General features: G+C 47.7%; 1 long non-coding RNA gene across 1 annotated transcript in view; it reads left to right on the top strand.

Moving 5' to 3' along the window:
• Window positions 1-1130: 1130 nt before the first annotated feature.
• LOC142309857 (uncharacterized) overlaps window positions 1131-14675 on the top strand; it is a 43918-nt gene continuing 30373 nt past the window's right edge. The window contains exon 1 of the long non-coding RNA XR_012754015.1: window positions 1131-1260. This is a non-coding gene — a long non-coding RNA (uncharacterized LOC142309857). The remainder of the gene's footprint in view (window positions 1261-14675) is intronic.

The raw sequence follows: 14675 nt of genomic DNA, 5'->3' as shown, positions 1-14675 counted from the left end.
AGAATCCATTTTTGACATCACATACAGAAAATATTTTAGCCTTTGATAGATCTGGGAGAACATCATCCAATGTTGGCATCAGGTAATGAATTCTTTTCAGCGCCTTGAGTGGCTTTGGATCAATGCATATTCTTAACTTGCCTGATGGTTTCTGCACTATGACCAAACTGCTGATCCAATCTGTACTCTTCTGGACTGGTGCCATCATGCCTCTTTTCTGTAAATCTTGTAGCTCTACTTTCAGTGGTTGCATTAAAGCTACAGGCACCCTTCTTGTAGGTAATCTGATAAAACCGTGCAGCCTATCAATTTCTAGCCTGTATTTACCTTCAAAACACCCATCACCTTCAAATAAATCAGCATACTCCATTTTTATTTTTTGAAAGTCCAAATTGCACTCTGCATTTAGTTTGGGATTTGGTATATCCTGGGAAACTTCAACAGACATAATGTTCTGAGACTGTACTTTTATTAAGTCCATTGCCTGCACTGCTTTTACTCCTAGTATTGGTACATGGTTCCCACCATGCAGCACGGTAAATTCAGCTCTGTAACTTTTCCTGTTACATGGGTTCCGTATTTTGAGCTTACATGTCCCCATAGGTTTCAGAACACTTTTGTTGTACATCCCTAGTACCTTGTCCGTTGGCTCAATGGAAACCTGCTTGTTCAGCAGAGCACTTGGAATTACATTGCAGCTTGCTCCACAATCCAGCTGAAATCTAATGGGCTTCTCCTCCAATAAGAAGGTTGCATAGAGCTGCTTGGCATCCTTGACTACTGGCTGCCTGATTACATTGACATTCTCTGTTGCAGGTTGCAGCTGTAGCCATGTAATGTCCTCTGCATTCTCAGTGTCTGGTGTCACAGTGCGGACCTGTCCATGCTGTTTGCTTATTCCCAGCCTGCAGACAGCTGAGAAAAGTCTGAACGGAGCCCACAGCGGAGCCATGGGCAAAGTGACTCATGACTGACTTTGAAGGGCAACGAGGGGTTAACACTGGTTGCAGGGAAAGAAAGCTTGGGCTGTGGGGGGTCAGAAGTTTAAGGGGCTGGGTTAAGTGCTGGGGGTGGTCAGTTGGGAATATAGGATCAGTAGAAGGGGTGGGTACTATCAGAACAGCATGTGAAGCCAGCAGAAAAGGTCCTGAGCTCTTTTCACCTTGTCTCCTGCAGTGACTGTGATCATGGTGATTTAAAACTTCTGGAGCAGCTGCAGGGTGCTGCCAGCAGCGTGGATGGAGCTGCATCAAAGAACAGGTGCTGGAGATATTGGGAGGTTCGGCTGTGGGGGGTGCTGCAGAAGATCCACTTCCCCAGTGGGCTTGCAGGGCGAGGGTGCCTGACAGTCTGCCACCAGGAGCAGCTCCTGAGGTCTCGGTGGTGCCGCAAGAGCCCCCTCCCCGGGGACCCTCCCTGTCCATCTCTCCATCCTGTGCTTTCAGATGGAACAGGGGAGGAATCTTACAAGGCAGCCGGGACCTGCGGAGGTGGGCGGGGCCTCGGTGTATCACGTGACCGAGGCTCTGCCTCAAGCCTCTAGTGATCAGAGCTTCAACAAGATGGCGGCGGTCCTTCCCAGTGATATACCTGTTGGGGGGACTGCTTGTGGTGGCAGCAACTGGACATCCGTAGAAACACTCAGAGACAGAGGTCAGCGCGGAGGGCGGCTTCAGGCTTGAGGTCAGAAAAGCGAAGGTCAACATCGAGGAAAAGGTCAGAGCGGAGGTCGTCATCGGGGGCAGAGGTCGGCGCGGAGGTCGTCATCGGGGACAGAGGTCGGCGCGGAGGTCGTCATCGGGGACAGAGGTCGGCGCGGAGGTCGTCATCGGGGACAGAGGTCGGCGCGGAGGTCGTCATCGGGGACAGAGGTCGGCGCGGAGGTCGTCATCGGGGACAGAGGTCGGCGCGGAGGTCGTCATCGGGGACAGAGGTCGGCGCGGAGGTCGTCATCGGGGACAGAGGTCGGCGCGGAGGTCGTCATCGGGGACAGAGGTCGGCGCGGAGGTCGTCATCGGGGACAGAGGTCGGCGCGGAGGTTGTTTTCAGTGAGGTGGTCAGTGCGGAGGTCATCATCTGGCTGGAGGTCAGCGGGGAGGTCGTTTTCAGTGTGGTGGTCAGTGCGGAGGTCATCATCTGGCTGGAGGTCAGCGTGGAGGTCGTTTTCAGCTCGGCAATGGTTATCGGGAAGGAGGTCGGCGCAGGGATCGGCATCTGGAAAGAGGTCAGCATTGAGGAGGAGGCTGTCGTCATCACGATGGAGGTCGCCTTTATGTTGGAGGTCAGCAGCACGGAGGGGCTCGTCTTCGTGGATGAGGTCCGTGTCGAGGAAGAGGTCGTCATCTAGGAGGGGATGATCCGCGTCCTGGGAGGTCGTTCAACAGGTAGTCCGCTCCCTGGTGGTCCCGCTAGGTTTGAGCGCGGCGGCTTGCTGGGGTCTCCCTGGGCAAGCTGCTTAAGTGGCTTGAGTGCCTCAACATCCTGAGGAGAGTCATCGGCTGGAATCGGGTGTTCCGGCTGGTGGGTTCCATGCCCCCACGCAGCCTGGTGAGTTTAATTCTATGTTCTGTGTGTGTTCATCTAGTGCGATTTTCCTGGGTGGGTGTTTCATCAGGCCCATGGGGAATGGTGGCGGTCTTAGTTTTAGCATGTTGGGGGGCCTCTGTGGGGTCAGTTAGTAGGGTCTGCAGCATGTTAGGGTTTTGGAAGGAGTTGCCGGAATGTGTGGAGCAGGCAAAGGTCGGGTCAATGGGGTCCTCCGTTTCTGTTTTGGGTGTCGGGCATTGAGGCAGGTTGCCGGTTGGTCATCAAGTTAGGCCACATCTTGTGGTGGGGGTCGCGGTGTCAGGGCAGACAGAGAAGGGTGAGTGGTTAAACTTTTGATTTTGTTAAATGGCTCAGGTGTTTGCCATTCTGCAAGCATCCAGGCACACAAAAAAAAAAAAAGAGGGGGGGCCTGAGAATTGTTCAGGGGTGTTCTGCTACAAGGAAGGTTCATTGGTTTTGTGGCGATCACATCCGATGTTGAAAGGATGGGCAGTTCAGGCGGTGGAAGGATGGGTGACACTGCATAAAGCAAGATCAGAAAGCTCTGGGGGCCCTTTCGCACACGGGGATGGATCTGCAGCGGATCGGTGGCCGCAGTGAAATTGCGGACAATCAGTGCCAGGTTTGTGGCTGTGTACAGATGGAGCGGTGTGTCCGGGGTTTCCCTGCGGCCACGGATCTGCCGGGGATTTATCTCTGTGTGTGACGGGGCCTTACGGCTCGTTCAGATACCAGCGTTCAGGCTGCGGTGGGTTCTGGAATCATAAAAATAATAGTAAATGTATATAAAATATAATAATAATTTGGGCGCGAGGTATCGTGCAAGTATTGGGCGGTTCAGTTTTATCTCTGCCATTTCTGGTTCTGGTGGTTTTCTTCGATTAGGGGTGGTGCAAAAGAAGGAGCCGAATAAATTCCGGGTCACTTGGGAGTTGTCATTTCTGACATGCCGTTTGTTGCCAGGGCGTTCTGACAGCTTGCATTTGTTAGGTTGTTTTGGGATGGTTCATATTTTGTGGTCTGGTGTTTACTTATGGTTTGCCCTATTTTCTTGTGCCTATTGGAAGGGTTTGGTTCATTTCTAGAATGGGGGGTTGCAGTATGGCTAGGTTGCTGATGATGAGTCTTACCTCAAAAAAACAAACTTCCTGTACATGGGGCGGTCAGCTCTCCATTTTTGCCATCTTTGCTAAGGGCTAGGGCATGGATAGTTCGGCAGTTTACCAAGAGAGAAAGAAGGGCCCTGGCAATTGTCTGAACATCTTGGGAATCTCCATTGATTCTAGGAGGATGGAGAGCAGGGGAGGATTGAGTACAGGTTACGGGACAAGGAAGTGTGTCTTTCCTCACTGAAGTGCGCAAAGCGGGTTATATATTAAAAAATAAATAAGTACAAACAAATGCAGTGGCAGACCTTTGGTGGTTGCTGGGCATGCTTTACTTTGCTTTTGCATGTGCCCATAGACAAAATTTTTCGGGTAGTGAGAAGGTGGCTATGGCGGGGGCAAGGCCCCCACGCTTTGTATACGGTTGCCGGAGTAATTCTTCAACGACCTGGCAGTGGGGGCCAGGATATATTTTCCTGGGTAGTTATAATGGATAGTCGTTAGGGTTTTGGAGCTTGTGGTCTATTTTGATTGTGAACTTTTACTGTAGCGGCAGGTTGGGTTAGTTGTCAGAGCTTTCAGCAGGGCAAATGGGGGATGGACATAGAGCCACGATCTTGGGTGGAGGCAGTGTTTTACGAGGAATTGGATTTTGTTGGAGTTTTTTCTTGGTAGTGGCCAGTTCCATGTGGGGGGACTACTTCAGCAATAAAAACATCAGTTTTCGTTGCGTCAACAGGTGTTTTTGGCAACTAATTTTTGGTGTTTCTCCTCCGTTAATGGGGCTATGGAGGCACTTTGGGTTACGGCGCCTTTTTTGCTTTAGCACGTAGATAGTGGCAGTGCAGGCACCAAGTGTTTGGAAATTAGCGTTAATGCTCTTTTTCAATTGTAGTGGGATCGCTTTTGGTGCCTGGCACTAGAGGCAGAATCCACCAGCTGCAAGTGGCCGGAGGAGCTTTGTGAGGTGGTATTTGGGCACTAGGCTTATTATGCATTACAGTATCCTTTGCTGGGTGTACTAGGTTAGCATATGAGGCGGATTGGTGAGGCAACGGGGGATCGGAGTCAGGAATTTGGCACTGGAGAGTCTGAGGAGGATTTGGTAGGGGCACTGCTGTGTTGGTTACGTAGGGTGTCGGCTGAAGGAAGGTCTGAGTCTGAGGTTAATAATTTAAGGCTCAGGACCACTTCTGGTTGTAAGTTTCAATGTCTGGTTGATGTCATTAAACTGTTTAGTGCAATTTTTGAGGGATTTGCGGGATGAGTCCCTTAACTGGACTGGTTAATTGCTTGGAACAGTGGGCACTGCCAAGACCAGTGAGTAATTCCCCCATTTGAGGTGAAGTTTTCTACATTCTCCTAGGCGGTGCGCCACTGGTTGGATAATTGGGTCACTGTCCTAAATTGTGTGGGGGGGGGGGGGCTGCTGGCAGATGAGCGGAGGAATGAGTGCCAGCGGGGTTGGTTGAGAGATCACGTTCTAGTGCTTTGGATCTGGTTTCAGATATGAGTGGTCTAAGGTAGCACTGAATTTTCGCCGTTTTAAGGTTGGATCGTGCCCCCGATGTGCTGGTGTTGCACACGGGTGAAAATTATGTGGGGATATCCCCCTATGGGGGATTAAATTGGAGTTATTTGCCAAGGTTTACTGCAGCTATGCTCTGCCTCCCCGAAAGGTGAAGATGGTGCGGTCGGATATTGTGCCTACAAAACCTTACTGGTGGTTCGGTCAATAGAGGGGATCGACAGGACTGAAATTAAGGTGGATAGGGCAGTGGAGAGTTTCTTGGCTTGGAACGGACAGGTCGGTGCGGTGGATGCACCTGTGGTTAGCAGGTGTTCAGGAAGGTGGAGCGAGCGCTTTGTTTGGTGGGGTGACTCGCATTATGAGGTCTCAGGTAATGCTCGTGGTGGCGGTAGTGAGGTGGGGTTCTTGGAGTTGGTGGTAAAATGGTGGTGGGGGGTTATACATCAGGTGGATGGTAACCACCCTTCTTTTATTTGGAATGGTAATTACCTGGCAGACTTTGGGGCTCTCCAGGGTGGGGTCCCCTGGGAGTCGGTGTTAGGGAAATAGTTTTCCGGTCATGGTGTCCCCGCTTTTGTGGTCGTTTGCGGCTGGGGACAACTCCGGATGGTTTATCAATTTTATGGGAACGTCCGCAAGGTTTTGGATCTCCAAGAACCCTCCTCGCTTTAAAGAAAGGTATTTATTTAATGTCATGTTTGTGTAATAAAGGCCGATTTGGCCAAATTATCCAAGCGGGTGTCATGTCTTCATTCAAAGGGGAATCTGTGGGATGAAGGGATTAGTGCATAGCAAGAAGAAAGCCTCTACAATAGTACAGTCATGATTTTTCTTGCCACATAACCTGCAGGTTTCGCCATATGCTGCACACTTGGTCTTGTCTCTCACATGTCTCTTATCACAATATTTGCAGTGGATTATGCTTATAGGGGAGCTTGGTCTTGTCTTTACTTTCATAGATACTGCATGTACTTCATCATCATTATTATCATTGGTGCCTGCCATCATCTTCGGGCTGCGCTTTGTCAGCTCTGCAACCCTGCAGATTTGCATGGATCTCTCATAAGGTCAGCTCTTCGTCTCTGAGTAACCTTTCTCTGAGGCGAGTGTCCATAATGCCACATACAATTCTGTCTCTTATGAGACTATCTCTGATTTCCCCAAAGCCACATGTTGCAGCCAATGTCCTCAGCTCTGTCACATATCTGTCTACATTTTCACCATCCGCCTGCTGTCTTGTGAAAAACTTGTATCTCTCCACAGTCTCATTTCTCTTGGGGTCACAGTGCTTATCAAATGCCTCCACAATCTGCTAGGACGAGGTGGTTTGTGTCTGGCAGTAAGGTCTGGGCTAGTTCTCTGCCTTTTTCCCCAATTAAGTAATACAAAAGCTTTACTTTACGTTTGTCATCACTGGGGGCCACTGTCAGATCCACATACAGCGTAAACTCCTCTTTCCAGTGTCTCCATGTCTGGGATAGATTACATGATGAGACATCCAGTTTCTGAGGGGGCTTCAGACCAGTCTCCATCTTGCATAATGACAGGAAATCTGTACTCACAGTTGCTATGATGTTCTGTACAGTCCAAGTCTCACACAAGCTCTGAGGATTTGCAGGTGTCACATGAAGGTTCTGTGCCTAGCTGCCACCATGTTCTGTTTTCTGTGTCTCTCAGGAATAACACTCAGTGGAGATCTTCAGGCTCTTTATTAGGTAGTATTGTCAGCCATTACATCTCTCTGCTGCCTGCACTCTGTCTGCAGTACCAGCGAGTTCCCACTTGCTTGTGGTGAACACATACATGTAGTGAGACCCCTAGAGGCCATACAGTATATACATATTGCTACAGGCCGTATCTGTTTGGAACCTGCCAGTCTGCCGTTATCATCTGTGAATCCATATCTCTCTCTCTCTCTCTCGATAGATACATGATAGATAATAGACAGAGGGATAGATACAGTAAAGACTAAACATTTGGACACACCTTGTCATTCAAAGAGTTTTCTTTATTTTCATGACTCTGAAAATTGCAGATTCACATTGAAGGCATCAAAACTATGAATTAACACATGTGGAATGAAATACTTAACAAAAAAGTGTGAAACAACTGAAAATATGTCTTGTATTATAGGTTCTTCAAAGTAGCCAACTTTTGCTTTGATTACTGTTTGCACACTCTTGGCATTCTGTTGATGAGCTTCAAGAGGTAGTCACCGGAAATGGTCTTCCAACCGTCTTGAATGAGTTCCCAGAGATGCTTAGCACTTGTTGGCCCTTTTGCCTTCACTCTGCGGTCCAGCTCACCCCCAAACCATCTCGATTGGGTTCAGGTCTGGTGACTGTGGAGGCCAGGTCATCTGGCGTAGCACCCCTTCACTCTCCTTCTTAGTCAAATAGCCATTACACAGGCTGGAGGTGTGTTTGGGGTCATTGTCCTGTTGAAAAATAAATGATGGTCCAACTAAATGCAAACCGGATGGTATAGCATGCCACTGCAAGATGCTGTGGTAAGATGCTGGTTCAGTATGCCTTCAATTTTGAATAAATCCCCAACAGTGTCACCAGCAAAGCACCCCCACACCATCACACCTCCTCCTCCATGCTTCATGGTGGGAACAAGGCATGTAGAGTCCATCCGTTCACCTTTTCTGTGTTGCACAAAGACATGGTGGTTGGATCCAAAGATCTCAAATTTGGACTCATCAGACCAAAGCACAGATTTCCACTGGTCTAATGTCCATTCCTTGTGTTCTTTAGCCCAAACAAGTGTATCCTGCTTGTTGCCTGTCCTTAGCAGTGGTTTCCTAGCAGCTATTTTACCATGAAGGCCTGCTGCACAAAGTCTCCTCTTAACAGTTGTTCTAGAGATATGTCTGCTGCTAGAACTATGTGGGGCATTGACCTGGTCTCTAATCTGAGCTGCTGTTAACTAGAGATGAGCGATGTTCGAGGTTCGCCAATTTCATGTTCGAGTGATTTTGGGGGGTGTTCGAGACGTTCGATGAACTCGAGCTTTTTGCTAATAGCTCGAAGTTCGAGTTACGTTCGAGAACGGTTCGACCAACAAAAAGCCTAGCTAGTTACTATTTTGGGCAGAGTGTAAAACACTGGTATAACGGGATCTGTTTTAATGAGAAAATCGGCCAATTTGTTATCTATACTTCTCTGTGATAAATGGTAATCAACTAAATCCTTAATTTTAGCTTGTATGTCTCTAGTAGGATCCGTAGAAATGGGTAGATATGTATGCCTGTCCTGCAGTTGTCCTTGAATTTCAGAGATGTAATAGGTCTTGTCAAGAACTACTATCGCTCCACCCTTGTCGGCTGGTTTGATGATAATATGGGTATTGTCCCTGAGTGTACGAATGGCCCTATGTTCCTCTGGTGTGACATTGCTCCTCACTTTGTAATCACCCCTCTCAATGGATTTAAGCGTCATCTCTATGTCTGCAGGACAGGCATACATATCTACCCATTTCTACGGATCCTACTAGAGACATACAAGCTAAAATTAAGGATTTAGTTGATTACCATTTATCACAGAGAAGTATAGATAACAAATTGGCCGATTTTCTCATTAAAACAGATCCCGTTATACCAGTGTTTTACACTCTGCCCAAAATTCATAAGAATTTTCAGTCACCACCTGGTCGCCCTATTGTAGCGTCCACTGATTCAGTGTTGTCACCTCTAGCTATTACCGTGGATAGGATCTTAACACCGTTGATTCCCACCATACCATCCTACCTTAGAGACACCTCCGATTTTTTGGGTCATTTACGTTCACTCACAAATATCCCGTCCAATTGTCTACTGGTCACACTAGATGTCAACAGTTTGTATACGAGCATAGCACACGCTGATGGGATACAGGCAGTGGACTGGTTCCTTGAATTACAAAACACTTTTACCACTGCGCAACATTCCTTTTGTATGGACCTCATTCATACAATATTGGGAAACAATTTTTTCATGTTTGAAGATACATTCTATTTACAATGCAGGGGCACAGCGATGGGGTCAAATATGGCACCACCATATGCTAATATTTACATGGCACACTTTGAGGCCCTTCACGTATATAAGAACTCACTATGGAGGGAACATTCAGTGATATGGAAAAGATTCATTGATGACATTTTCATGATTTGGCATGGTGATTCCTCCACCTTGGATGAGTTCTTTCATCAGCTCAACACCTATAGACCAGGTCTCAATTTCACTATACATCAGGATCCCCATACCATTAGCTTTCTTGATACTCAGATATATCTTTCTCCTGAAGGCCACATTGAGACAGACCTCTTTGTAAAGGCCACTGACCGAAACAGTTTACTTCATTTCACCAGCTGTCATCCAGCCCATACCAAAAGGGCTCTTCCCATATCGCAACACAAGCGAGTGGAAAGAATCGTTTCAGATCCTGAAAAACGTGAATTGAGGTTACAGGAAATGGGTTCAAAATTCATATCTAGAGGTTATCCCGCTCACATAGCAAATAACCGCACATCGCAATTGGATACTACCCGGTCTAAACAGCCTCGAGTAGCGTGTGTAAATACATACCATCCATTTTCACCGTTAATCAAAGGTATTGTTGCGCATCACTGGCCATTACTTCAAACTGCCTATCCCTCTGTTTCCGAGTTCTCTCAACTCCCGTTGTTTTGCCACAAGCGTCCGAAGAATCTTAGAGACAATCTAGTACGGGCCGATATAGGGTCTACCACCAGCACGTCACGACAAACTTTTCTAGGGACTCCTAAAGTTGGCAACTTTCCCTGTCTGCATTGTTTGCAATGCAATAATTTAACCCGGGGAGACACATTTACTCATCCACACACCGGTAAGGTGTTTCACATTCGGGACTTTTTAACATGTGACTCTTCATTTGTAGTATATCTCATAAAGTGCCCATGCGGTCTCGGATATGTTGGAGAGACAACCCAACATGTCCGAGACCGCATTAATAAACATAAATCCACCATTCGTTGTCAACAAACCCTATTGCCTATTCCACATCATTTTGTTACATTCAAACACACAATAGCACAACTTAAATATCAGATCTTAGAACACATACCCCCTATAAGGAGGGGTGGCAACAGGATAAGGGTCCTGAAACAACGTGAGGCATACTGGATCCACACTTTAAGAACTCTGGAACCACATGGGCTGAATCGGGAATATGATGTGATCAGTTAGAAGTATTTCCTGATAACATATAACATAATAAATTGATTGATGACAATTTCCTCTTAATCTTTATTCACAGGAGTATGATTAGGGTTAATTTCTTGCAATTCTAACACTTATTTTCTTTTTCCTTAGGTCACCCAAAACCTCTGAATGCACCTTCCTCACATGCGCCACTCGTGAAATATGTCCAGCACTTGCACTCGGTTTGTATGGTCCTTTCTCACTGCGCATGCGCGGGGTCTCCTGTCCCCTGCGCGCTCTCGGTGCACGGCGTCAATTATGGCGCCTGGCCCCGATATGCGCGCTCCGGCCACGGGATCCTACGCGCATGCGCGTAGGATATTACGTTACTTCTAAATGTGTCTGTCTTCCGCGCACGCGTGGAGATGCCGCTGTATAGTATGTCTCCGCGCGTGCGCGGGATATCCGACACATCAACACCCACCTCCTTCACACGCCGGCGTGTGGGCTTTGTCTCCCGCGCATGCGCGGGACCGACGCTGCAATTGCGGCGTTGGACCGCGCGTGCGCGGCTCATGACGTCCACACGTCGGCGCACGTCAGCTAGTCATGTGATGCATATGGCCCGCCCTCCATTGGAAGCTTCGACTTCCTGGTTATGCATAAATACCCAGCACTCAGCACACATGGCGTCTGGCGCCTTACACGTGGCTGACATAGATCTGCACCTTCCATTAAGGTATGTTACGTATAGCTCTGGACTTCACCCTTATTTACTTACTTACTTATTTACTTAATTACTTGGTCCTCTTTCTTACAATTTTCTTTCCTCCGTTTGCTTTTAACCCTTTCCTCTCCTCCCCACAGAGCCTTTGGCCCGCTCCCATTTACACCTCATACGCAGACGACATTAGGTCAGGTATGTCATTGTCTACCACCTTTTATGCCCCCTAGTCCATTGACATATATGACTACACATGTCTTACCCCTTTCTCTATACACTACAGCCTCCGTCCCATCTACAACGGACACATATGTATACTACAGTCTTGCCACACCACTAAGGCAGCCTCACCTGCATCTAAATATCATTACTATACAAGGTAGGATGGAGTCTCCTATATTGGTCGGAAAAATACTATAATCTATACCACAGTTCCACATATCTACATATTTTTTTCAGTTTATCATGCTTACATAGATCCTTGGATCTTGGACGGATGCAGCATAACCCGTCCGGGTCTACTGGCTATAGGAGGTTGGTTGTGTTTCACCCTGTTTTTTCAAATTCCTGAAGAACCATTTTGAAGCCCATTCCCTAGTCTGTAGGTAATATAACTTTATCTTATCTTTGATCTACCTGTATCTCTGTGATATCTCGGTACACATTCTGTTTTTATAAATTTTGTAGATCACAGTACTAACCATCCACCCATATAAGTCAGGCAGATCTTGATGTGGTCCTGGACCCCCTCCCCTTTTTCACTTCATCCATGAGGTATGCTCTCTCTGATGGAAAATATATTATGTGAAAGCTTTCACGTATTTTGTATCATTAAGATTTATACGTTCTCCCACACTTTTTTCACAATACTCTTTATGACTTTTTAGAACTATTTTACTTCATGACCCCTGAGGGATTGATACACCTATCACATCTGTAAGGTACGCCCTCCCTTGGAACTTATAGACTTTCAGGTCCCGACCCAAAAACACCTATAGTGAATGGATGTGTTGTTTTCTTTATCTAAATCCCCAGAACGGCGAAGGTTTCTCCTTCATTACAGTACCCACTTGATCTGATGTCTTGATCTTACCATTTGGTCCTATTTGGGTATATCCTAGATATAACCTTATGTATTCTTTTTTTCATCATTATTTGTAACACTAACATTTCATGTTTCACCTTTTAGTACCTTTACGGATACCATTAGTCGGTTCACCCACCGTGTTTTGGTGCTCGTTTAAGAAATCTAGTTCTAGCTTTCATAGGTATGTCTTAACCTTCAGTTCTCTGAATTGGTACAAACATGTTGTATTGATCCCTGTTTGGGAAGATTGTTTCAGCTGTATGTATTTTTTTGAGTTCATGGGTGATTTTCATGTACCTTCTCTATGGAATGCTCATAAATTGTATCCTGTTTTCATGATGAACCCCCTTCCCCCCCCCCCCCCCCCCCCCCCTCTTCCCCCTCGTATGTAATACATATTGTGATTGTGTAACATTTGTGTATTATTGTGACCTAGTATTTTTTCCTTTTCTGTTATTGTACATTAGTCCCTGAAGAAAACCCGAATTGGGTTGAAACGTCGGACAATCCTATGTTTATAATAAAGACATTTTTTTGAGCATCATATTGGATTCTTCTTCGCATTTCTCTACAGTGTGCCGGAGTATATGTATTATATTATACTGCTACATGAAGCTGACAGGAGCGGCAGTAGAACACCGCCGCTCCTGTGAGCTCCACGCAGCAACTGAAGTGAATTACACTGTCAGCTAGGATATCACTGAGGTAGTGCCTCTGTATGTTTCGGTGATGCTGAGTGCGGTAGTGCCGGCGTGTGCGGTGATGATGGGGGCGGTAGTCTCAGGATGTGTGCGGTGATGATGTGGGTGGTAGTGTCAGGGTGTGTGCTGTGATGATGTGGGTGCTAGTGTCAGGATGTGGGCAGTGATGATAAAGGCTCTCTCTCGGCTAAAGAAAACTTAATGCAACGCATTATTTCACTGGAATCCGTTGCCTTTATTATCACACTATTTGCAAGGCATCCATCACATGCGTTACACAATGGATTGTGACAGATGCCGCTCAACAAAGTGTGAAAATGGCCTTTCACAGACACTGATACTATGCCTCAAAGAATTGCCTGCACTTTTTTCATTTAAAAATTGTGTAGCAGAAATGGAGAGGTGGTGTAGCTTTCTTGACAGCAGTGGTACGTCCCTGACTTTCAGAGACACTGATACTATGCCCCAAACAATTTCCTGGACTACCTGGTGTAGCTTTCTTGACAGCAGTAGTACGTCACTGACTTTCACAGACACTGATACTATGCCCCAAAGAATTGCCTGCACTTTTTGCATCTAAAAATTGTGTAGCAGAAATGGAGAGGTGATGTAGCTTTCTTGACAGCAGTGGTACATCACTGACTTTCACAGACACTGATACTATGCCCCAAAGAATTTTCTGGACTACCTGCTGTTAAAAATTGTGTAGCAGAAATGGAGAGGTGGTGTAGCTTTCTTGACAGCAGTGGTAGGTCCCTGACTTTCACAGACACTGATACTATGCCCCAAAGAATTGCCTGCACTTTTTGCATTTAAAAATTGTGTAGCAGAAATGGAGAGGTGGTGTAGCTTTCTTGAGAGCAGTGGTACTGTGACACTCTGGACCCCAGGGGTCACAGGTAATAACACCTATCACATAAACCCCCCCCCCCACCCCCCCTGTGAGGTCACATACACGTCACCCGAAAGGGAGACCTGATGCCTCCCTCAGGGCCAGTAGAGCACACCAGGTGGGCGGAGTAGGCGGAAAAACACGCTCACCGAGGAGACTACTGTCCTGAGGCAGGAAGTTCAAGCAGAAGAGTTTGTACAGTGACAGTGAGTGGTAGTGGAGTAGCTGTCAGGGACCCGGGTAGGAGCCTGGGACCCTTGAACCGTCAGGCAGGCAGACGGTGGTGGCCGTCTGCAGGAGTATCGGTATAGCAACCGGCGGAACCATAGGGACCGGGTCTGGGTTGGAGCCCGCCGGCCCTGAACCGGGGAGTCAACCGTGTACCGGAGCACCAGAAACCGGGTACTCAGACCCTATCCTAGCTTAGAAGCCACTGAGTTTAGGCAAATTGACTGATTGCTGGCTGGACCTCACGGGTTCATCCACACCCAAAGTCCCAAAAGAAGGCAAAAGCCCACCGAGACCGGGTGAGCGCCACCGCCAAGGGCCAAACACCCGACGGGCCAGTGCCAGCGGGCAACCGAGGGCTCCTCCGGCAGCTCAACGCCGGGGAGCAGGCTACCACTGCCCAGGCAGGGGAGCCGACACACAACAACAAGAGGTGCACGGGAAAAGGGGCCACCATCAACCCCACAGGGGACATCAGCAGACGGCCGCGGGAACCGACCACATCTGAACTTTGGTTTAAAAGTGACTCTGAATGTGAATTAATTGTGAGTACACCAATGCCATCCGGGCACGACACTACTCCGCGGCACGGCACCCTGCACCCCGACCACAACATCAGCGCTTGCAGCCCCCCAAGCCAGGGCCCCGGGACACACCACCCCTACCCACAGAGGGGCTACCATCTTGGCTGTGGC

Source organism: Anomaloglossus baeobatrachus, chromosome 5, assembly GCF_048569485.1.
Source record: "Anomaloglossus baeobatrachus isolate aAnoBae1 chromosome 5, aAnoBae1.hap1, whole genome shotgun sequence".
Lineage (NCBI taxonomy): Eukaryota > Metazoa > Chordata > Amphibia > Anura > Aromobatidae > Anomaloglossus > Anomaloglossus baeobatrachus.
The sequence above is the reverse complement of the archived record's forward strand: the minus strand, read 5'-3'. Positions and strand labels throughout refer to the sequence as shown.